The sequence below is a fragment of the Mesoplodon mirus genome (genome assembly GCF_964341445.2).
Source record: "Mesoplodon mirus genome assembly, chromosome: 15".
NCBI lineage: Eukaryota > Metazoa > Chordata > Mammalia > Artiodactyla > Ziphiidae > Mesoplodon > Mesoplodon mirus.
Genome location: NC_138991.1, coordinates 68,073,292 through 68,098,728, shown reverse-complemented (window position 1 = coordinate 68,098,728; position 25,437 = coordinate 68,073,292). Strand labels below are relative to the sequence as shown.

The window sequence follows — 25,437 nt, the reverse complement described above, 5'->3', positions numbered from 1 at the left end:
ACCGGCAGGCAGATTCTTAACCACTGCGCCACCAGGGAAGTCCCCTGTCTTCTCTTTTAAGTTACTTTTAATTTTCTCTTGGGTATTCGTACCTTTTGACTTAATATGTTCCTCAATCCAAATTCTATTCATTGTACTGTTCCCCAATTCAAGATCCAGCCTCTCCACTGCTGGTCTTCAAGGAACCCTGGAGTCGTGGGAAAGTCAAGAAGCTTGGGCCACCATCCCAGACACTAACGAGGCAGCTCTGTGGCTTCTCTGGGCCTCAGTTTCCTTCCTTGCATCCCAAGGGGCTCGGGGCTCTCCCAGCATCTGCTCTGTGTTCGGGACGTGGCACGGGAAGTCCGCTCGTTTCAAATCTTGGCTCTGGCCCCACTTATGAACTCTGTGACTTGGGACAAGCTACTTAACTTCTCAGATCCTGTGTTTACCCATCTGTAAAATGGGATCAAGGAGCTTACTTCACAAACTATGCAGGCACCCTGAATGGTATGAAGTAGAGAAGGTTCCCAGCACACTGGGAACTATTTTTCTTTTAATCACAGACTTTTAAAAAATTCTCATCAACTTTATGGATAAAGAAGATGTGGCACATATATACAATGGACTATTACTCAGCCATAAAAAGAAACGAAATTGAGCTATTTGTAATGAGGTGGATGGACCTAGAGTCTGTCATACAGAGTGAATAAGTCAGAGAGAGAAAGACAAATACTGTATGCTAACACATATATATGGAATTTAAGAAAAAAAATGTCATAAAGAACCTAGGGGTAAGACAGGAATAAAGACACATACCTACTAGAGAATGGACTTGAGGATATGGGGAGAGGGAAGGGTAAGCTGGGACAAAGTGAGAGAGTGGCATGGACATATATAGACTACCAAACGTAAAATAGATAGCTAGTGGGAAGCAGCTGCATAGCACAGGGAGATCAGCTCCATGCTCTGTGACCACCTAGAAGGGTGGGATAGGGAGGGTGGGAGGGAGACGCAAGAGGGAGGAGATATGGGGATATGTGTATACGTATAACTGATTCACTTTGTTATACAGCAGAAACTAACACACCATTGTAAAGCAATTATACTCCAATAAAGATGTTAAAAAAAAGTCTCATCAAAAGAGCTCTATTCAACTTAAGACATGTTTTTTATAAATCATAACCACTCTTGGACAAACCCATAAAAAGATAACTGAGCAAAATCAGTTCTTTAAGGTCTCAGAGTACAGCTCCTCTGGATCACTGTTTTACTCAGGCTTTTTTCAGGTGACATTGTCCTCTGTGATGTCAAGAGCAAAAAGAGCAAGGATGATGCTGTTTTGTTTTCTGGTTTCTGGGTTTTTTTTTTTTTTTTTACTTATTTAATTTGAAAAAATTAGAAAAAGATAAGTTTGAAATTAGAGCAGGTAGCATATGGGAAGCAACAAATTAAAAAGAAAAATCCAAATAGGTAAAAACAACTCAGTCATAAAAGTACATTTACAATCTCTCATATCTCATAAAAACAAACAAAAACACAAAATGTCTTTCCTGCTAGATTAGACTTCTTTCTCTCCAGAAAGGGGACAAAAAGCAACTAGTGATGTGAGATTAAAGTCAAACATAACTGTTATTCACCCCAGCAACATCTAAATAAATGGCCCACAGGGCCTCAAACGTGAAGTGTGTGAGCTGTAAGAACCTGGACACATAATTTAACTTTTCTAGGACTTTGTGTTCCCCTTCTGTAAAGTTAGGTGCTAGGATTCAACGATTTTTAGGGTCTTTTGTTACCTAAAGTTCTTTGTCTACGTAAATGCTTATGCAAATTTAATTCACCATCTTGTCTGAACACCGATACTGCACCTGTTTTATAACACCTGTCAAGGAAGCATGTTCATGTAGATAATTTATAAATTTGTAAATGCCCAGGGGCAATAACACCCCTTGCATTTCTAAAGTTATCACTTCTGTATCAGGAGACTTTATTTTTCCTTTCCAAACAAATAAAAATCTATTCAGCCAAACCTCAAACAGAGACATGATTTTTTTCTTTTCCATTGAAAATATAGCTTCTATAGCATTATTTGCCTTTCTGGGAATTTCATTAGATTTGGAGGAAAATCACACCCCGTAAGACTGGAGTGTAGCATGTGTCAATCGTAATCAGAGGTCCCAAGTCTCCCAATATTCAATTATGTCTTTGTTTCTAAGAGTGAAATCTGACTTTAAAAAACCAGCAAAGTAAAAGCCCAGGGATGCCACAAAGCAAGGCTTTGCTCCCCCTGAGCATTTTGTTTGTTTTTTCACAGTATTTTATAATTCTTGTGGAATGAAAACTGCACCAGAGCCATGAAAGAGTTCATGTGAACAGGAAATCCCCCTCATCACAAAGAAGGTTGATTCTCAGCTGGAAACATATAAAGTTAGAGAAAAATATTGGTGAATGTTTCTGCCATGAGTCAAGATGGCTCCAGTTTACTTGAGGGTTTAGTTTAAAATCATCATTTTCTGGAACCTCCAGGCTATGTTGGAGGGTGGTGTCAAATGTAATCAACAATTTATAAAAGCTTGTTTAATTCCTGTGGTGCCATTTTATGGTAACTGGAGTGCGGGATTTAAAACTTCCTGTGTCGAGGAAAAAATGTGAAGAAAGCAGAGCTCAGGTTCCAAACGACCTTTTCCTCAGTGAGACTGGGGCTACCCTACCCTGGCTCTCCAGTGGGGCAAAGACCCCAGCAGACAGGTGAGCAAGGAGCCATAGGCAGAAGGGGCCCTGGTGGAGTGGGGATGGGGAAGGGGTCCCCTGGGCTTAGAGGGGAAGGAGCTTGTATGGACCAGGCCACCAGTAGTTGGTGTAACCCCACTCCTGGGGGCACGGCTCAGCCACACACTTATTCCCCATTTCCTTGTGTTTCCCCTAGCAATGCCCATCAGCATCCTTCCTTTCCCCACCTCACCAGGATTTCCACAGCCTCTGCCTGCATCCTCAGCCCCTTTAAAGGCTTCATATTCAAACAGAATGAAAAAACAAACAAAAATCCAAAACACTTTGCTGTTAATGATGGAGAAGGATTAAAGGATGGAGGAGGGTTAAAAAACACTCCCTCCTGTTTTTAAGAGCAGAAATAAGACAAGGATGCCCACTTTCACCACTTCTACATGTACTGGAAGCCCTAGCCAGAGCATTAGGCAAGAAAGAGAAATAAAAGGTATCCAAATTGGAAAGAAAAGAAGAGTTATCTCTGTTTACAGATGACATGATCTTATATGTTAAAAAATCCTAAAGATTCTGCAAACAATTAGAACTAATAAAAGAATTCAGCAAAGTTGCAGAATACAAAATCAACACACAAAATCAGGCGCATTTCTATACATTTAAAATGAACAGTACAAAAAGGAAATTAAGAAAACAATTCCATTCATAATCACATTAAAAAGAATATAATACTTAGGAATACATTTAAATTTTGCCAAGGAGGCAAAAGGCATACACTGAACACTACAAAATGTTGCTGACAGAAATTAAAGAAGACACAAATAAATGGGAAGACATTCAGCATTTATGGATTGGAAGATTTATATTGTTAAGATGTCAATACTAACCAGATGTAATGCAATCCCTAGCAAAATATCAACACCATACTTTCTTTTGCAAAAATTGAAAAATGCATCCTAAAATTCATGTAGAATCCCCTGAAACCCTGAATAGCCAAAACAATCTTGAAAAAGAAGAATAAAGTTGGAAGACTCACACTTCCTAATTTCAAAACTTACTGTAAAGCTACAGTAATCAAAACAATGTGGTATTGGCATAAAGACAGAGAAAAAACCCCACGGATTAGAACAGAAAGCCCAAAAATAAACCCATGCATATATGGTGAAATAATTTTCAATAAGAGTGCCAAGACCATTCAATGAGGAAAGGACAGTCTTTCCAACAAATGGTGCTAGGAAAAATGGATATCCACATGCAAAAGAACGCAGCTGGTCCCTTAACTCATACCATATACAAAAATTAAAACAGATCAAAGACTGAAGTGTAAAAGCTAAAACTATAAAACTCTTGCAAGAAAATATAGGAGAAAAACTTTAAGGCATTGTATCTGGCAATGATTTCTTGGTACGACTCCAGAAGCAGACAACAGGAAAAAAAAAGATAAATTGGACTACATCACAATTAAAAAACATGTGTGCCTGAAAGGACACAAGCAACTGAGTGAAAAGGCAGCCCACAGAATGGGAGAAAATATTTACAAAGCATGTATCTGATAAAGGATTAATATCCAGAATATAGACTGAACTTCTACAACTTGACAACAAAAACAAAAAACTAGATTTAAAAATGGTCAAAAGACTTGAGTAAAAATTTCTCCAAAGAAGATATACAAGTGACCAACGAGCAAATAAAGATGCTTCACATAAGTAACCATTAGAGAAAGGTAAATCAAAACCACAATGAGATACTATGTTGTACCCATTAGGATGACTATTACCCAAAAAAACCACACACACACACACAAAACCAAAATATCAAGTGTTAGCGAAGATGTGGAGAAACTGGAACCCTTGTGAACTCTTGGTGGGAATGCAAAATGGTGCAGCTGCTATGGAAAACAGTATGGCAGTTCCTCAAGAAATTAAAAATAGAATTACCATATGATCTAGCAATTCCACTTCTGAGTATACACCCCTAAAAACTGAAAACAAATATCTCTTTCAAAGAGATATTTGAATTTGCATGTTCAGAGAAGCATTATTTACAATAGTCAAAAGGCAGAAGCAGCCCAAGTGTCTACAGACAGATTAACAGATAAACAAAATGTGGTATTACATGCAATGGAATATTATTCAGCCTTAAAAAGGAAGGAGATTCTGCCACGTGCTACAATATGGTTGAAACTTGAGGCCATTAAGCTAAGTGAAATAAGCCAGTATTTCATGTGGTAAATATATAGCACTTATGCTGTATGAAATAAGCCAATAAACAAGACAAATACTGTATGATTCTACTTATATGAAGCATCTAGAGTTGTGGAAATCAGAGACAGAGAGTGGAGCGGTGGTTGCCAGGATCTGGAGAGAGAGGGAGGGAGAGTTATTGTTTAGCGGGTATTTCCGTTTGGAAAGATGAAAAGAGTTCTGTGGATGGAAGGTGGGGATGGATGTACAGCAATCTGTTCATGTCGCTGAACTGTACCCTTAAAATGGTGAAGATGGTAAATTCTGTTATATTTTATGTCGGAAGCCATCCTGGAGCCATTGCACCATGACAAAGTCATGAGCAACGGAAGGCGAAACTGCAAGGCAGCGCCGTGCCAGGAAGGTGGACTACAGCTCCGTTGTTATGTTTTATCATAATAAATTTACATACAGGGGCAATTTTGGGGGGATGTTGCTCCACGTGAAAGAAAAATTCCTCTAGGACTCCCCCTCCTGAAACTACCACAGAATGGGAAGTACCCACTAAAGCCCCGGGGAAATAGGTAAAGAATTAAGAGCCTGGAACTAAGGGGATGTTTTTATGAAAAACACCCTCTAGTATGGAGTTATGGCCATGGGCCGGAGTTCCTGATGACGACATAGGAAATTTATGGTTCTATTATAAAGGAAGATTAATTATAGAAAAACAAATGACTAGAGCAGAATGCGTTGCCAGGATAGGGAGAAAACACCGTCTCAGTTGAAGGAAACAACGAGAAAGAGCATGCAGGTACATTGTAAATATTTTCGTGGAACCATTGTAAAAGGTTGCTCATGCAAGAAGAGAAATAGGAACAAGTAGCTCCAACTTTTACAATTGAAATAATCATAGAACTGCTTGACTTGGTTACTAAGAAACAACCTGTGATTAATGGGAACTTGGGGAAATATTTTAATAGGACATCTAGAAACTAGGGGATATTTGTTTTAAAAAATCTTTATAGAATATTTTGAGGTTTGATTGTGCTAAGATTGTTTGGCCACGTACCTGGTAATATAATCAACTACAATATATAAACCTGTGATTGTAAACAATAGAAGTAGAATGAAGAATAAGAAGAATGAAGAATAAAGACATGAGAGAAAGAAACATGCAATGCTGAAGTAATAGAATTATTTCCTTCGTCGACGCTATCCATCCCTCGGGTATCCCTGGACTCGCTGGAGCTGGACTCCGGCAATTTTACAATTAAAAAAGAAGAGAAGAAAACTGTAACCAATCTATTAGTTGAAATTCTTTCTTTGTTAAAGAATTTGATGGTCCACCAGCAATACAGCCTTACAAATAAGAGAGAAGATAGTTAAAGGCGGGGTGGGGCGGTACATGTTTTCCTATTTCCCCTTTTCCTATTTCATCAACTCACTGCAAAGAAATTATTGGTAGACTTGAGGGCACAGAAAGGATGGAGGTTTGAGAATGCCTAGGAAAGTGTTTAACGAACTATAAACGTCACAAAAATATTTGTGTTAAGTATTTCTATTTCAGAGGGAAATTGTGAAACCAGATTTCCTGAGCATTTCTCTACAGCTGTGGCGGGAGCCGAGCTGGAGGCTCGGACAAGGGAGGGTGGGGGGAACACAGGTTCCCGGATGCACTGAGTGTCACACCCACCTGCACGACGGTGGGTCACGTGATGGAAAGTTCCTCAGTCTGCTGACTCGGAGAATCGGGCTCTGTCCATGGATACACCTGGGGCCAAACTGTTCCAGCCCTGATCAGCTTGACCTTGAGCAGGTCACTCATGCTGTCCAAGCTTCCCAGTGTCAAATGGGCATAAGAAGAGTACCCATCTTCAGGATTGGTGCAAGCACTTGAAAAGACAGTGCATGGACTGTGCGGGGTATGAGACATGCACAGACTCAATAAAGGTGAGCTCTCACCATGATGCCTAGTTCAGTCAGCCCTCAGGACTCTATCGACAAAATCAAGTGGACTCTTCAGCCCCAAGGTCCTTCTCCATCAGACTCAGAAACCGTGTGTTAGAGGGCGCCAGATGAGACCCATCTATCAGAGGGGCTCTGTCTGCGGGGAAGATAAGCAGTTAAGAGAAATGAACCAGCAGCAACCCTTGAGCTGCAACATATTCAGACTCCGGTCACCAGATCAAGAAACATAAAATTCTGCACTTATGACCATCCTGCTCCATGAGCTAACCCTAGGACAACACCTCCATACCTCTTCTATAGACAATGTCACCCTCCCCTGGATTTAGATATACTGAAATGGCTTACTATGGGTTTGAAGCCCAAAGCTCCCTTAAGCTCCAGACCCTGGAATCAGTCTCCTTGACACCTCCGCCTGAGATCCCACTGTCACTGCAAACTTAACACATACAACAGGGGACTCTTCAGCGTCACGCCCTTTCCTCCCAGGTTTACCATCTCCATCAATGGCACCTCCACTAACCCGAGTGGTCAATGCAGGAAGCCCGGGGCCATCCCGGATGATTTCCTCTTTGCACACCTCACAGCAAATCCATCATTGAGCTCTGCTGGGTCTTCTCTAAACAGTGCCTCTGATTCTTCCAGAGAACCCAGAGCCGCCTTCTGAAGGATTACAAGACTCTCCCATCTGGTCCCCTCGAGGCCACTTTTGCTTCACTGAAACCCTTTCTGTAACCAGCAGTCAGGGTGATCTTTTTAAGATAAAATCCTATTACAATCACTCAGATACCAAAATCCACGGGTGCTCAAGTCCTTTATATAAAATGGTGTAGTATTTGCATATAACCTAGGCACATCCTCCCATATACTTTGTCATCTCCAGATTACTTATAATACCTAATACAATGGAAACAGTTGTAAATACAGTGTAAATGCTATGTATGAATGTCACACTCGATGATGTTATTTTTAATAGGCTGTGATCAGAATCTGCATTATTAGGAATTCGGAAGTTCTATCACTCATCTCCCAAATCCAGTCCTTTGGTCTCTAGCACTCCCTAAGGCAGCAGAAGGAGAAGCTGGGGTTTGTTCAGGGCTGACTCTCCAGGGACCCTGGCACCCAGCGCTGCTGGTTTAACGGACAGCGCACCTGCAAACCAGCAGGTGAGATCCACCCACTTCACTTGTCATTTCTTTAAGCCTTCGGCTCCCATTCTCGGCTTCCTCCACTTCTGGAAGGGTGCCGAGGACTCCCTGAGAACAAGGCAGGGGGGCAGGAGTGAGGTGATTCCTATCGGGTGCTTTGACCACAGAGTAACTACTCACCACCGAGAGTGCCTGACTCTACTTCTGACTATGTGCACTGGTCACACTTCCTGCATATTTGATCATTGTCCAACTTTACATCCTGTTATGGGTTGAATTATGTGTCCTGCAAAAGATCAGTGGGGTTCTGATCCCCAGCACCACACAGAATGGGCCCTTATTTGGAAATAGGGTCTATGCTGATTTCGTCAAGACGAGGTCTTTAAGTCCCTAATCCAGTGTGACCCGGGTCCTTATAAAAGGGGCAAATTTGGACACAGACACGTGCAGAGGGAAGGCCACGTGTGGACACAGAGGGAGGACGTCACCGGAGGACGCAGGTGGAGACTGGAGCCCTGCGTCCTCAGGCTGAGGGTCGCCCAAGGCCACCAGAAGGTAGGAGAGGGGCCCAGACCGGTTCTGTCTTTGGCGCCTCCAGAGGGAGTTATGGCAGCTCTAATACACCTTCGTATTTCCACAGAGAGATGCTCTGGAGATGTGATGGGTGCGGCTCAGAGTGTAGGTCCTGGCATTGGACAGAGCAGGTTCGAATTTCGGCTCTTCCGTTTTCACGCTTTGTGACCACAGACAAGTTACTTAACCTCTCTGTGCCTCGGGTCTACGATCTGAAAAAAGAGGGAAAATAAAACCACTTCCTGGGTCCCAAGGGACAACACAGGGGGTAACCACCTCAAAGGCGCTCGGTGCCCCTGGCTGGTGTGCTCGTCAGCTGGACCTTGAAGCCCTGGTCAGTGGACGCTCACGTCTCATGTGGCCCGTGGCGAGCTCCGTGGCGTGTGACCTGTGTGGTCGCACAGGCCCTGCATTCAGGAAGGCCCCACTCTTGGTTTAACGCTCTGACACCTCCTTAAAATTTTTAATAATTTTTGACCAGGGCGCCCCCATTTTCACTTTGCATTGAGCCCCGCAAATTATGTAGCGGTCCTGCCTGGCCCCTCCAGTCACGCACGTGGGTTGAAACTTGTCTGTCACCGGGGTTTGCAGGGCGGTGTCCTCTTCAGGAGGACGGAAGCAACTCTCCTGGGTCTGGAGCCTTTATTAGCTGTAAGCATCCCAGTCCCTCGGCCCATCCCTCCGATCCTTCTGGAGGCTGCGTTCAAATTTCCAAATGTCTTTATCTCTGTCTTAAAGTTGAACACTGCATGTACTTACACTTAAAAAAATCTCTCTTGCAGAAACTTTTTCCAGGGTTTGGGGAAAAGAATCAAGAGAAAGAGCTTCCAAGGCTCGTGTTCTTCCGGATTCCACAGCACGGCCCCCGTGCCCTGGGCTGGCGCAGCCAAGCGGGCAGCATCTCCTGCAGGAAACTGGAAAGCTGCCTCACAACAGGCGTACTTTTATTTTTAGCCCAAAGGGATTTTTTGGCTCTTTAGTCACCCCGCCCAAGCTTCACAATTCTTTGTGCCTTCACTATTTAATTCAACAAGTTTTTATTAAGTACCTGCTATAGATATGCCAGCACTACTCTGGGGACAAACCAGACAAACCCCCGACTTGCCCAGTGCGTGTCGGGTGCAAACAGATGCCGGGAGAACAGAGGAGGGCGTGGGTACATATGCTGTTTTTCACGGGGCGATCAGGGACACCGTCTCTGCAGTGACGCTCGGGAGAGACCAGAGGCAGTGAGGGCGGGTCACGTGGGGATCTGGAGGGAGCCCATCCCTGGCTAAGGAGGAGCCGGACAGGGCTGGGACGGGGGCAGGCTTACCACCTCTTGGGAGGGCAGGAGGGGAGGGGAGATGTGTGCTGAGCCCTGGCCATAAAGGGACTTGCGGGTTGTAGAGAAGGCTGTGGGTTTTACTCTGAGTGAGATGAAAACTGGAAGGAAAGGCACTGACATGTTTTTAGAAGTCGGCTGTGAGTACCCCGTGGAGAGAAACACTGCAGGGAGGCAAGCACAGAGCAAGGCCACGCGTCAGGCGGACACTGCAGGACTCCAGGTAAGAGACGATGGGGGCTTAGAGGTGGTGGCAGTGGGCGGGTGACATGTGGACAGCTCAGGGATACTGCTTGAAGGCAGAGCTGAGCAAACCTGTTGTTGATGGACTGGATGCAAGATATTGGGGTAGGGGGACAGTCCATGGTGTTGAGCCTGAAAACCTGGGAGAATGGAGCTACTGGATGAACCGGGGAAATGAGAGGACGGGGCAGGACCAGGTGGGCAGGACAAGGAGTCCGCTTGGGACACATCCAGTCTGAGATTCCTATGAGCCCAGCGAGCAGAGATACCCAAGAGGTCACTGGGCACCCAAGAGCGGCTGCAGTTTCGGGGAGGCTTGACTTGGAAACCATCGCACGCAGCTGGGATTGAGAGCAGCAAGGCTGGATGAGATCGCCTAGCGGAAGAATCAACTAGAAGAGACCAAGGACTAAGCCCCAAGGAACTCGATGGTCAGGGATTAAGGAAATGGCGGGGGGCTTGCAAAGGAGGCTCAAAAGGAGCCCCTAGCGAAGCAGGAAAAGCGAGAGAAAGTGTGGTGTTGAAAGCCAAGTATTTGTAAGAAGGAAGGGCGGGTACCTGTGTCGGATGCTACTGGAAGACGGAGGGAGATGGGGACCAAAAACTGGCCATGGGATTGGGCAACATGGAGGTCACGGGTGCCCCTGACAAGGTCAGATGGGGTTACAAGACCTTGATGGGAGTGGGTCTAGGAAAGAATGGATGGGGGAGTGGGGACAGGGAGCACACCCCTGTGAAGAGGCAGGTGTGGGGTCAGGGGAAGCTTCTCTAAAGATGGGTGCTATTACGGTATGACTGTACCTGGACGGAAGTGAGTCGGTAGAGACTCCAGGAAACTGGTGATCCAGGACACAGAGGGGGCCATTGTGGGAGGGATGTCCTCGAGTATGGGGAAAAGTTGGGGTCCACTGCACCAGCGCAGGGGTGGACCCCAGAGAGAAGGACACATGATCTATCCATCGTGGCAGGAGGAGGACACAGCAGGTGCATCCAGATGCAGGTCTGTTGGGAGTTTCAGGGCAGGACTCATGGAAGTTCTTCTAATTCTAGCATCTCAGTGAAATAAGAAGGTCATCAACTGAGAGTGAGGAGGGTGAGGAATGTGTGGGAGGTTCTAGAAGGGAGGAATCAGCATGAAATAGTCCAGGGCTTCTTTCTTTCCAAGCCCATTAGTGGGCTGTGAAATCGATTTAGAAGGTCACCATCAGCATACTTTAAGTAAATGAAATAGGATAGGATCAGAGAGAAGGGAAAAGGAAACATCAGAGCAGTGTTAGTTTCTGAAACTTCATCTCCCTCCCATATATATGTGAATGTGATTTTTTTTTTAAGTCTGTCAAATCTGATCTGAAGAGGAGAGTGGATGGACCGATAAATGGAACAGGAGCCCTTGAGATCAACGGCCACAAACCCTCAACACGCCCGTGGTTTTCCAGCCTGTCCGCCTGCCTGGTGCAGACACAGACCAGGGTTGGGATTCAGTCAGAGGAGTCCCCTGAGGGAGACAAGAAAATTAAGGTTTATGCAAAGGAAGAGCTATGACCCCAGACCCTGAGATCCAGGCTGAGAAGGACGCAGGTGAGGATGTGACGTGGACGAGGGGCAGTGACCAGGTGGCAGGGTCAATGGATTGTAGAGCATGGTTGTGGCCGAGCCAAAGCAACGCTACAGGAAAAACAAAATTCCACATCCCCTCCTCGAGACAGAGGGCAAGGTGGATTGCGTCCCCCCGCCGTCCATTCGAAGACATTTTCTGTTAAATGTTAAGTTTATTGGAAAATGCTTTATCAGTCAGAGGGTTTTCTCCTTGCTTCTGTGCTGGGTTTTCACATGGTGTGTAAACATGCTTGAAGTCAAATGGCTTAATAGCTTCGTCCATTTTCCTAGCACTCACCAAAAAATGTTTCCTCAAAGGCAGTTTTGCTCAATTAAATAATACTTAATCATGCAGCTGTATAAGTACCTTCAGTTCAGTCAACCTTTAACAACTACTTTGCCATAATTCATTGATTTTTATCTGTTTCTAGAATGATGTTTAATTTATAAAAGCATCAAAATCTTTGAGAACTACAAAGTCTTAGTTCTTATGCCAGGCTCTTTTTCTCTCTCTGGAAGAACTGAGTACAGCTTACCCTGAAGCCTTCCATACTTTCACGGGATGTATCGTCTTTCACGGGATGTATAGAGAATCCCACAGAACAGTAAACAACAACTAAGACCCAGAACTTTAAATGGACTTATGGAAAAACAGAAGTGAAAATGCTACATTTTCAAACTATTCATTTTCTTTTACCCTTACAGTTGATCATTTTTTTTCTCTTGCAATTCTTATTTTAATAGTTTCTTGATACTTACACTAAATGAAAAATACCTTAGGAAAAAACTAAGAAATAGATATTCCTACCTTATAACGATAGTTAAAATTAGATCTGATGATAGATCTCTTGAGAGCTTGAAACATAATGTTTAAAATCTCATCTCAGAAATACATGAAAATGAAGTGACCTACAAGGGCTTAATTTCCAAAATACAAATAGCTCATACAACTCAACAACAAAAAAACAAACAACCCAATCCAAAAATGGGCAGAAGACCTAAATAGTCATTTCTCCAAAGAATACAGATGGCCAATATGCACATGAAAAGATGCTCAACATCACTAATTATTAGAGAAATGCAAATCAAAACTACAATGAGGGGGCTTCCCTGGTGGTGCAGTGGTTGAGAGTCCGCCTGCCGATGCAGGGGACAGGGGTTCGTGCCCCGGTCTGGGAAGATCCCACATGCTGCGGAGCAGCTGGGCCCGTGAGCCATGGCCGCTGAGCCTGCGCGTCCGGAGCCTGTGCTCTGCAACGGGAGAGGCCACAACAGTGAGAGGCCTGCGTACCGCAAAAAAAAAAGATAAAAAAGATTAAAAAAACTACAATGAGGTATCACCTCACACCGGTCAGAATGGCCATCATTAAAAAGTGTACAAATAACAAATGCTGGAGGGGGTGTGGAGAAATGGGAACCCTCCAACACCATTGGTGGGAATGTAAGTTGGCGCACCCACTGTGGAAAACAGTACGGACGTTCCTCAGAAAACTAAAAATAGAGTTACCATATGATCCAGGAATCCCACTGTTGGGCATATATCCAGATAAAACTATAATCCAAAAAGATACATGCACCCCTATGTTCATAGCAGCAGTATGCACAATGACCAAGACATGGAAACAACCTAAATGTCCATTGACAGATGAATGGATAAAGAAGATGTGGTGTGTATATACACACACGCACACACACACACACACACAATGGAATACTACTCAGCCATAAAAAAACAACAAAATAATGCCATTTGCAGCAACGTAGATGGACCTAGAGATTATCATACTACGTGAAGTAAGTCAGAAAGAGAAAGACAAATACCATATGATATCATTTATATGTGGAATCTAAAATATGACACAAATGTCTATGAAACAGAAACAGAATCATGGACATAGAGAATAGACTTGTGGTTGCGAAGGGGGAGGGGGTTGGGGGAGGGATGGAGTGGGAGGTTGTGGTCAGCAGATGTAAGCTAGCATATATAGGATGGATAAACAACAAGGTCCTACTGTATTGCACAGGGAACTATATTCAATATCCTACGATAAACCATAGTGGAAAAGAATATTTTACAAAGTGCATATGTATGTATAACTGAGTCACTTTGCTGTACAGCAGTAATTAACACAACATTGTAAATCAACTGTACTCAATTAAAAAAAAAAATCTCATCTCAGACCATGTGGTACTGTCATGTAATTCTGGCTTCTCTGTCTCAACCCTTATTCCAGCTGCTGGGTTCTCAGAAGAGCAGATGAGTGGACTCCTTATCACGGGAGGATCTGCAGGCTGAATTGCAGCCCCTGGGAGCAATGGGTTTCATTCATCTCTGAAGCCTCCTGTGATTGGCTAGTTTGAAGCAATTCACAAGTCCGTGGTCTTATGCTTCCACTGAGGGGCTGGTGCAAACTACCAGAACTGGGGGGGGTGGGGGTGGGAGGGGGAGGATGACTACAGAACAGAAAAGACGGAAGGTGTAGGTATGAATGCGCTCAGATGCTTAGGTGTATTTAATGACTGGCCGGGACAGTGAGGATTTATGTTGTCATCTCCTGACATGATTAAGAAGCTCTTCAGATCTTAAAGTTCCCTGAGGTTCTCAATGTCCCCTGTCCTATACCTCATCAGTCTTCAAGGAACTGGGAACCAAGGGCTAACTATGTCCACGAAGGCTCTTTGCATAGTTACAGGCATCCTGTGATTATGTTGACTATTTCCAATAAGATCTGGGGGCATAAATACCTGCAGCAGAACTGAGGGAAATCAACATGGTGGGGAAGCTTCAGAGATGGTTTCTGGTGGGCCAGTGTGACCACCATGGGCCAGTAAGCTGCACACATTATCCCTCACAGCAGAGGGTTAGTAAGAAACTCCTGTGCCTTGCACCATCCCAAGAAATGGAGGAGGGACCATCTTCCAACCACCCACCCTGCCGGCTTCTGTGGGGCTGAGAACAAGCGTCCCAGGCCGAGGTCTGCGCGGGTCCCTGTACCACTTTCAAACGCATCTTCCCTCCCACCGCCGGCACCCCTGTCTCTGTGGGAGGACAGCCTTCAGGCTGACGGGCCCTGCTCGGACTGCGTGCAGGAGCCAGAAGCGCTTGGGGCAGACCTCAGCCAAAGACTGACCCGCGAGGGGGGCACAACGATGCCTGCGTCCAGTAAGCTGGCCTCGGATCCGGCCATTCTCCTGGGTCCCATATTGTCTCCAGAACTTTCCTGTGAAGATGTCCCCTTATCTCCTTTTATAGACAAAGGAAGCTGAGATTCTACTTAGATCAAATATAGAGCACAATTCCCTGCAGGGCTTGAGCTGTTCCACCCAGGGCAGCTGATGACAGGTTTCCCTCCTAGACCCTCTCCATCTCTCCACACGGTCTGGGTCTTCAGGACCTGATGCTGCCCTAAGCTGGCCTCTGCTGGTCCCGCATGGGCAGCACCTGCCTCCCTGGTCTAGGAGCCCTCAGAGGGCCTGGACCACGGCCTCCCTCTCTCCACACTTCACAGGAGGGGAAGCTCGGGTCCATAGTGGAACCACAGTGAACAATGCATTCTTCCCCCAAATGTCCACACTCCTCCTGGGTCTCGTCTTTGCACTGGACCCTCCTCTACCCCAAACCCAGTGGATACCAGCTAACACCCACCACCCCGTCCATCCAGCTAATCCCTTCCACTGTGCTCCTCTGTGACACCCAGGACGGGAGGAAGTGCCCCTTCTATGTGCAACCACGCCACCCTTGAATGGAAGAAGGAGGTCGCTGCCCTCTGCCAGCCCCCTGCTCTTTGACATGACTCCACCCCCAGGAGGTACCACAGTCCCAGGGAAACAGAGTTTAAGAGAGGGGGACAGCTCTTTGGGATGCAAGTCCACCATCTTCTCAGTCTGCTGGCTTTCCAAATAAAGTCACTATTCCTTCCCCCCACAACGCGTCTCTTGATTTACTGGCCTGTCATGTGGCGAGCAGTATGAGCTTGGACTCAGTAACATGAGTGGAGCACTGACCACCCTGCCCCGTCCTCACCAGTGTTTGTAAGTATCCCCTTCAAGGCCAGGGGCCCTTCAGGCCGGGAATTACAGAGGGATACCTGCAGAGGTCAGATCCCAAAGGAACCTTGGCCCCCATCTCGGAAGTCAGCCAGGACCCACACCTCCCAGCATCACTGAAACCAAAAGCAACCACATTCCTGCAGGACCAGCCCGGGTTTGTATCTTCTCCCCCAGGCACCCTGCTGCCTAGGAAATCAGTGAGGCCTGAATCTGCACAAGAAATGCCTACCGGCTCTAATTCAACTACTGGGGGAAGAGGATCAAAAGACGATGTCTCAGGTCTTCCCAAATCAGTGGCTAGGCCTAATACAATTCCAAACTAATGTCATGGACTAAAACTAATGGGAAAAATTAAGGCGAACATTGCCAAGAAAATCTGGGGGAAAAAAGGAAAGAAAGATAAAGAGGCAAAAAGTGGAGTGGGACTTGCTCAGCCAAATACAGCATGTTTTACAGAGTTCGGGAGAGCTGGGTTTATTCACCAAATGACGCTGGGCCTTTGGGTAAACTAGTGGGGAACAAAAAGAATTAAGTTGCATTCTTACTTCACAAACCATCTGCCAAGTGATTCCAAGTGAATTTCAACAGTCATCTGTAAAACTGAAAGCATCAAAATAAGAAGAAACTGTAAATGGCTCGCTGGCTGAGGATGCAGAAAGGATTTCTATGCACTGGAGCCAATTAAAGAAATCCATAGGAAAAGTACAGGCATTTGACTACATGGAAAGTTAAAGTATTTGTGTGATAAAAAGTCACGAATGCACAGCACTTAGTTGAACAAAGTCTGGATCGTGAGACGAGGATGGCTGTTTCGATGACATCTCACTTTCTGTCACCACATGTTGAAGGCAGACAAACCCCAGGCTGGTTACAGAGATACGGTCTCTGGTTTTGGCCCTGCGGGGTCATGGGGGGTCTTGGCTGATTTCTGGGGACACAGGGTCCAGGAGCAATTTGACCTGTCAAGGTGCCCCTCCCTAACCATCCAGGGGAGACATCTGCCTCAATTCATTTTTCAAAAATGTTCTTGTACTCAAACCTGAGTTTAAATGCAATGGGGAGTTAGATATTTGTAATAAAACCTGTGGTGATATCTTCAATAAAGGGAAAAAAAGCTTTTTAAAGCAAATAAAGTTCATCGAGCTAATATTTCAACTAGCTGAATGTTTGGATTTCTGTATTTTGCATGTCTGACCTAACACATGAAATCATATACATGAGATCTAAAATATCTGTTGTTTATCTCATTTACTACTCAATTAAAATAGACTTAATTCACTTTTAACCTACTCAATTAGACTTAACCTACTCAATTAAAATAGACTTAACTCATTAAAAATGGTAAAATACAAATGTTTCCACCAAGCCTTATCTTTAAAATGCTCAACTTTCGAGAATTTCAAGCAAGTGGGGGAATTACATAATAACTCCACTGACTGTCACTTTGACAAGTCATGATCAAATACAAATGAGACAGAAGCTCACAGTAATTAGAACACCTGAAACCAAGCAGGGCCCTGCAGGGCCTTCAGAAGTATGAGACCTCAGAGTCCCGCACTTCTTGTCTGTAAAAAAATTTTAGTCTCCTAGGCCTTCCACGAGTTCCAAAGAGCAGAGTCAGGTAGTAAATAATTAGAGAAGTGAGAAAATGCAGAAACAAAGGAAAAGCAGTCCAACAAGAAAAGTAATAATAACTTAAACAACAATTCAGCCATAAAACAGCCACAGGACTCCTAGTTCCTCCTCAAGGGATATAACTAACATCTGATGCGTATCTTTGAGTTGTTTTGCAAAAACTAAGATCCCCACCCAGGTGGAGGACGGCAACTACATGATGTCTACATGTTCATTGGAACCAGAAGATTGATGATTGAGATTCCAGAAACATCACCTTGTCACCTCACCACCAATCAATCAGAAGAATGTCCATGAGCTGACCATGTAGCCTATGACCCCTACCCCTAATGTTGCCTTGAAAAACCCTTGTCTGAAGGCCATCAGGGAGTTCAGGTATTTTGAGCATGGGCATTCTCCTTGCTTGGTGCCCTGCAAATAAACACCACACTTTCCTTCACCACAACTTGGTGTCGGTAGACTGGTTTTGCTGTGCGGCGGGCGAGTAGACCCGAGTTTGGTAATGCATTTCCTAAATTAGTTTCTCATTTGTACACTATGAAGCACACCAACATCATTTAAATCACTGCTAAAAAGCCGGTAAAGCTGTTGGAGTGGACATGTGATTCTTTCCTTTAGGTTTTAAAATAAAGATTTTTGCAAAAAAAAAAAAAAAAAAAGATGGCTTAAACAAATCGGCATGCCTTCATAAACTTTCCTACAACTTTTGGGCTTATTCAAAGTTACTAATGGGGTTCCTTGCCACCAAAGATTCTTGACCAGAATAAGACATCTCACATAGAGTGCCCGTAACTTCATCCCCTGCTCCTCCTCAAATCCAACTTTATCTTTTAAGAAACTTCTGCAAAATGGCTCTGTTTAGACTTTCACCATAGCATTAGCAAGTTTTAAAAGTTTCTACTACCAAAAACAGTGTCATTTAATCACTCATTCATTCAACATGTGATAATTCTGTTGAGTGAGTTTGCTAGTATTAACTGATGTGGTTCTATTCACACTCTCAGCTGACACTCCACATTTCTCAGGGATTAAACAGAAAGATATTCTGTGCTCATGGATTGGAAGAACTAACATTGTTAAAAATGCCCATACTACCCAAAGCAATCTATAGGTTCAATGCAATCCCTACCAAAATTCCAATGGCATTTTTCACAGAAATATTTAGAACACTCCTAAAATTTGTACGGAGCCAAGGCAATCTTGAGAAAGAAGAACAAAGCTGGAGGCATCAAGTTTGCTGATTTCAAACTATATTACAAAGCTATCATGATCAAACAGTACAGTATTGTCATAAAAACAGACACATTAGATCAATGGAACAGAAAAGAGAGCCCCAAAATAAACCCACACATATATGGTCAATTCATTTACAACAGAGGAGCCAAGAATTTAAAAAAACGGGTAAGGACAGTCTCCTCAATAAATGATGTCAGGAAAACTGGACAGCCACATACAAAACAATGAACCTAGACCACTATCTTACACCATACACAAAGATTAACTCAAAATGGATTAAAGCCTTGAACATAAGCCCTGAAACCATAACAATCCTAGAAGAAAACATAGGTGGCAAACTCCTTGACATCAGTCTTGGCAATGATGTTTTGGATCTGACACCAAAAGCAAGGGCAACAAAAACAATAAACAAGCAAACAAGGTGGCACCACATCAAACTAAAAAGCTTCTGCACAGCAAAGGAAACCATCAACAAAATGAAAAGGCAACCTACTGAATGGGAGGAAAGATTTGCAAATCATATATCTGATAAGGGGTTAATATCCAAAATACATAAAGAACTCGTACAACTCAACAGCAAAAAAATCATACAATCTGATTAAAAAATGGGCAGAGGATCTGAACATTTTTCCAAAGATGTACAGATGGCCAACAGGCATATGAAAGGATGCTCAACATCATTAATCGTGAGGGAAATTCGATATCTCCTCACACACATTAGAATGGCTATTATCAAAAAGACAAGAGATAACAAATACTGGTGAGAATGTGGAGAAAAGAGAACACTTGTGTGCTATTTGTGGGAATGTAAATTGCTGCAATCACTATAGAAAACAGTACAGAGGTTCCTCAAAAAATTTAAACTAGAACTGCCATATGATCCATCAATTCCACTTCTGGGTATTTATCCAAAGAAAATGAAAACACTAACTTGAAAAGATATCTGCACCCCATGTTCACTGCAGCATTATTTACAATAGCCAAGATATGGAAAGAACCTAAGTGTCCACTGATGGATGAACAGATAAAGATGCGGTACATATATATAATGGAACATTATCTAGCCATCAAAAAGAACAAAATCTTGCCATTTGCAGCAACATGAATGGATGTTGAGGGCATCATGCTAAGTGAAATAAGTCAGACAGAAAAAGGCAAACACGTTATGGTCTCACTTATATATGGAATCTTAAAAACACACAACCAAGCTCATAGATACAGAGGACAGATTGCTGGTTGCCAGAGTTGCAGGTGCAGGGGGTAGGGATGGGGAAGAAATGGGTGAAGATGGTCAAAAGGTACAAACTTCCAGGTATAAAATAAATAAGTCATGGAATGTAATGAACAGCATGGTGACTATAGTTAATAATGCTGTATCGCATATTTGAAAGTTGCTAAAAGCAAATAGGTCTTAAAAGTGCTCATCACGGGGCTTCCTTGGTGGCGCAGTGGTGGAGAGTCCGCCTGCCGATGCAGGGGACGCGGGTTCGTGCCCCGGTCCGGGAGGATCCCACATGCCGTGGAGTGGCTGGGCCCATGAGCCATGGCCACTGAGCCTGCGCGTCCGGAGCCTGTGCTCCGCAATGGGAGAGGCCACAGCGGTGAGAGGCCCGCGTACCGCAAAAAAAAAAAAAAGTGCTCATCACAAGAACAAAAATTCTGTAACTCAACAGTGACGGATGTTAACTAGACTTATGGTGATCACTTCACAGTATATAAAAATATTGAATCATTAAGTTATATACCTGAAACTAATATGATGTCTGTTAAAAAAAATTCACAACCTGGGGTAAGCCTGGGCCCTGGTCAATCACAACACATGCTGGCCAGGAACTAGTGGGTTGAACGTTCTGGATTGTCCGGCTCATCATCAATGCAGGCTCTTTCTCTTTCCTTCCCTGGACCTGGATGTGGGCTTCTAGGTTCTACCTTGGCCCGTGGCCTCACTCTGGGTGAGTTCACCAACTCCCCAGCTCCAGTCCCCACAGTACCCCAGTGACTCCCTGACTCTGGCTGCTTATTGACAATTTCTATCAGGTAACATACAGGACTTCAAAACTCAGCGGGTTGGAAATCACACTCAGTATTTCCTCCCCACCCTCTTCCTTGGCCACACATGCAGAAGGACACACACACACATGCACACATCCTCTCATGAACACCCACCCCATCTGATAAGTCCATTTTTCTCAAAACATTCCTTTCCTTGACCTCTGTGACACCACCCTATTCAATTACAGATCTCTAAATGAGCTACTTAGATTCTGTGCTTTGGAAAAATCTATGAAATAAATTGGAAGATAATTTGCTCAGCACTGGAGACCTAGAAATGTCTCCATCCAAAAGCAGATGGACGTTAAATTCACCCAGCCTCTCTCTGATCACGGCATCACCTTTCCCAAGGCTCCTCCAAACCCACCACTCTCCTCTGAATCCCTGAAATACGAACTCTGGAATCCACTGTTCATCTCCTCTCTTAAATGCAATAAAGCCTGAACAGCCAGGGTTACTGATCTGTGAAAAGTACCTAACAGTAGATTGCAGGCACACTCTAATTCAAAACAATTTCAAACAATGGGTGTGTCTGAGTTGGGGGCTGCACCTCCTGCAGTGGGGGACCTGGATGAGGGATGACCATCAGCAGCCCTTGTTTCTGATCCCAGGCACCCAGACAGTGACTGTCGCTTCCTCTTCATGAGTAAATGTAGACATGGATGCCCTACAGGATCCACAGCTCCCAGGGAGAGAAGAAGGTAGGCAACTGTATTTCCCACTCAATGGGTGTGGTCAACCAAGACGAGCCACCATCAGGACAAGAGGCCCTAAGCGGCCACTCCATAGAAACAGCTGCATCTGAGGGGTTCTCCAGGGAGGCTGGGTGAGCTCTGCCTGCTTCTGGCAGCATGAAGGGCCTATGCTCTCTAGGGTCTGTCTGCATTGTCTACCCAACTCCTCCAGTTCCCTCAGATCTGATTAAACCCGGGAGAACTGACTCGTGTTAATCAGATGCACAGAAGCTGGGGAACCAACAATTTACTCTAAATTTACAAGGGGGCATTACTGTGCTTTTCAAATGTCCATAACATACATTTGTTTTCTATTCTGCACACTAGTGGTCCTTGAACACTGCCTAGATGTCAGAAGGTTTTGAGTGAACTAAGCAACACTTCCCCAAGTGGACTCCTTATAACACTGGATCCGGAAGATGTTCCATGGTTCTGTGGCCAAAAGAAGCTGGCAAACATTACATGTTATGGAGTCATCCTAACGAGTCCCAATGCACATGATGATAATAAAGGCACTGAAAAGTCCTGCAGTGGAAAACCTGCTTAACACTAGCATTTCTCTAAAGCATTTTACCCCAGTAACTCTAGTAATTCCTTAGTAAAACCGCCTCCTAAAACACCACTGTGTAAATTCTGCTCTGGACACACACTGCGTGGGATGTGCATCTGAGCAGGGCCACCTCCAGCAAGTCAGCAGTGGTTCAGCAAAATGATTACTGGGCCTGGAGCCCTGGTTCCAACTTTGGTGCTTTGACCTCTCCAGGCCTCTGTTTTCCCACCTACCAAATGGAATTGTTAGTATTATTGTGAGAAACAACTGAGATATTATCTGGACAAGCATTTTATAAAGCACTATAAAAATATTATCTGCTGGGACTTCCCTCGTGGTCCAGCGGTTAAGACTCCGTGCTCCCAATGCAGGGGGCCCGGGTTCGATCCCTGGTTGGGGAACTAGATCCTGCATGCCACAACTAAAAGGTTCCGCATGCTGCAACTAAAGATCCCTCAAGTGGCAACGAAAATCCCGCGTGCCGCAACTAAGACCTGGTGCAGACAAATAAATAAATAAATATTAAAAAAATAAAATGTCAAGAGCAATAATAGTGACATTAAAAAAAATTATCTGCTAAGGATATACTTATTGCCCTGTAACTCCTCAAAATGCTTTTTACAGGGGGATACTTCTGTTCACTTGTTCAACACCCATTCCTTAAGTGTTAGAACTAGGAGCTGGCTTCCACCCTTAGGAAGTTCACCGTGGGCAAATGGCGGCCATTGCATATTGCTCATAAGTAACACGCACCCAAGGAATTCTGGTGCCGTACCAGGGAATCCTTCCCAGCTGAAACCACTAGGAATCTTGAAGGATCATCAGGAGCATTGGATATACAAGGGGAATTGGACAAAGAGCAAAATGATGGAATGCAGGCCATGTGTGCTGCTTGGGCCCAGTTGAGGTTGACCTCCCAGTGTTGACTGCCCTTGGAGAGAGGAGAAATGTCTCCTCCAAGCAGAGGGGGAGGATTTACCTCTGAAAAGAGGTATTTCTGGAGAAGGAACTCCTCTTTGTTGTGGGTAGTGGCCCTCGAATTTGTCGAAGGGGAGGAGGACCTCAGGCCCGGAAAAGGGGGCTGCTGGGAAGTTATCTCTAAACAAGCGCATACCACAGACCTGGGAGTCAAGCTGCTCCCATCTGCCCCTGCATTGGAGTGGGGAGTCAAGGGTGGACTATTTTAGGGCTCCTTCTCTACTCAGATAATCTGTCTGTGGGACAGTGTCTCTAGACAAAGAGGTCACGGTAGCAGGTTGGTCTTCTCATATCCCCAGACTCCAAATGCTGAAGGCAGAGTCCCCAAACCCCAAAGCTCCTGTCAACCACCAGCCTTCTTTCTAGAGTCCCAGATGTGAGTCTCCCCCCAGGCCCCTCCCAACCCACAGCCCCCGATGCCCTCTGTGGAGGTGCCAGAGCAGGAACTGCACGATTGTTCTAGAGGCACGTTGGAAAAGAGAAAATGCCCACCTTTATGTCCACTCGTCAAAATACTCTCGCATATCTGAACTGGGTAAAAAGTTAGTAAGAGTTCCACAACCAAAATAATAACTTAAAAGGGATAAGAATCTGAAAAAAATATATATATATATGTGTGTGTGTGTGTGTATAATTGATCACTTTGCTGTAACCTGAAAATAACACAACACTGTAAATCAACTATACTTCAATTTAAAAAAATTTCATAGTAAAACCAAAAAAAAACATGACTATATACAAAGTTGGCATTGCATAATCTGCTGCATGCAACTGTCAAGCCTCAACCCCCAGGTGGGGTCCAGATAAACTGAGAGAGACTGGAAACACTGCTTCCATTGAACAATGATGCAAGGTCATAACCACAACCCGGACTTGATGTAAAATGTTGATATTTTGTTCACTGTGGATTTTTTACATGAAATTTGATGTTTTTCAATATTGCATTAAAACACTATTTTTCTTAATGACCGAGTTCCGCCAGATGTTTGCTTTTGCTGCAATATTTACAAAGTCCTGTTGGTCCGAAGAGTGCTCTGGGGTTTCCTTGTTGATGACAGCATGTTCCTAAGAAATCCCACTGTGCCTGAAACCCTCAGGCTTGCAAGAAACTACCGCGCCACAGCGCTCGGGTTCGTGCGCGGCTTCCTCTGCTGACTTAGGAAAGCACCCCCCCCACCCCGCCCCAGGATCTGAGAGCTCGGAGGAGAAGCGAGGCGCCGGTTAGGGCCCAGGGGGTCGGTCGCGCCCTGTATTTCTTGGCAACATATCACAGGCTTTAAAGCTGAATTCTGCAAACTCCCCGCCGTCCCGCGGCCGTCGAGGGACGCCGGTGGGTGGACGCTGCGCTGGTGGGAGCCGAGGCCAAGGGTGGAGGCCGAGCCCGGGGGGTGGGGGTGGGGGGCGAGGAGGCCTCAAAGTGGGAAAGTGGCCCCCTTGCTTCCCGGCAGGAACCCGGGCTCCTCCTCCGCCTGCCATCAATCACCGCGACAAACCCATTGCCCCCAGTCTGGCTTCTCCCCCCGGGGGAGGAAATCCCTAGACCGAGTGTCCGCCCCGCTCACGGGCTGAGCGCACGTACCCGGTCTGCGCCGGGCACCCGGGCGTGCGACCCCGCTCCGGGCCGCGCGCGCCGGCGCGGGGCGCACTTGACACCCCGTAGGCGTCCCCGCAGGTAGAACTCGACCAAAGACCCTACCTCCTCCGCCGCGCGCGCCCGCACCCGCACCCCGTGCGCCTGCAGCCTCGGCGGCCCCTCACCACCCCCACCCCGGCAGAGGTCCGCTGAAGACCATTGCCCGGAAGCCCACCCTGCCCCCGTCCCGGCGCCCCCACTCCCTGTTCTCCCCTCCCCCGCCCGTCCCCAAGACCCCCGAGGCCGCTCGCTCGCTCTGCCCCCAGGCCTCAGGGGAGGAGCGTGCGAGGAGCAGCACCCGTGCCTCGAATCCCGCAACGCCCCCGCCCCAGTCTAGGAGTCTCCCAGCGCGCCGGGTGCGGGCACAGGGGGTGGGGGCTCCGCTGCCACCGCCCCTTACCTCGCGCAGGCCCTGCCCGCAGGTCCCGGAGGCGGGGGCGACCGGTGGCCCCGCGGACTAGCGCGGGGCTGACTTTCCCCGCCCGGGAGGAGCAGGAGGAGGAGGAGGAAGAGGAGGAGGAAGAGAAGGAGGGGAGGTGGAGGCGAGGGAAGGGCTTTGTGTCTGCCTCCCGCCCTCCCTCGGCTCCAGCTCTAGCCATCCCCCTCCCCCAACCGCCCTACAGAGCTCGGGAGGGATGGGGCGGGGGAATCCGAGGGGGCGAGGAAGGCGCCTGCGCGACCGGGGCCCCCAGCACCCCCGGTACCGCCCACCCTCCACTGCGGGGACGCGCAGCCTCTGCGCTCACCCGGGAACCAGGCACCCAGGCTGCAGGGAGGAGAGCTGGACCAGAAAGTTGATTTAACCCGGAGCGAACTTGGCTGGCTCGGCTCCCGCCC

At 45.9% G+C, this 25,437-nt stretch overlaps 1 protein-coding gene and 1 long non-coding RNA gene across 3 annotated transcripts in view; one reads left to right on the top strand and one right to left on the bottom strand.

The window, feature by feature from the left end:
- RIN2 (Ras and Rab interactor 2) overlaps nucleotides 1-25,138 on the bottom strand; it is a 235,323-nt gene extending 210,185 nt beyond the window's left edge. The window contains exon 1 of one of the 2 annotated variants that reach the window (XM_082600450.1): nucleotides 25,001-25,138. The gene's annotated coding sequence lies outside the window, so the exon portion shown is untranslated. The remainder of the gene's footprint in view (nucleotides 1-25,000) is intronic. The other variant, XM_082600447.1, reaches the window with a different exon arrangement.
- LOC309816929 lies at nucleotides 8,453-9,812 on the top strand. Its single transcript, XR_014296075.1, has 3 exons — nucleotides 8,453-8,551; nucleotides 8,637-8,700; nucleotides 9,352-9,812. It is a non-coding gene; the product is annotated as an uncharacterized lncRNA (long non-coding RNA).
- Nucleotides 25,139-25,437: the final 299 nt, after the last annotated feature.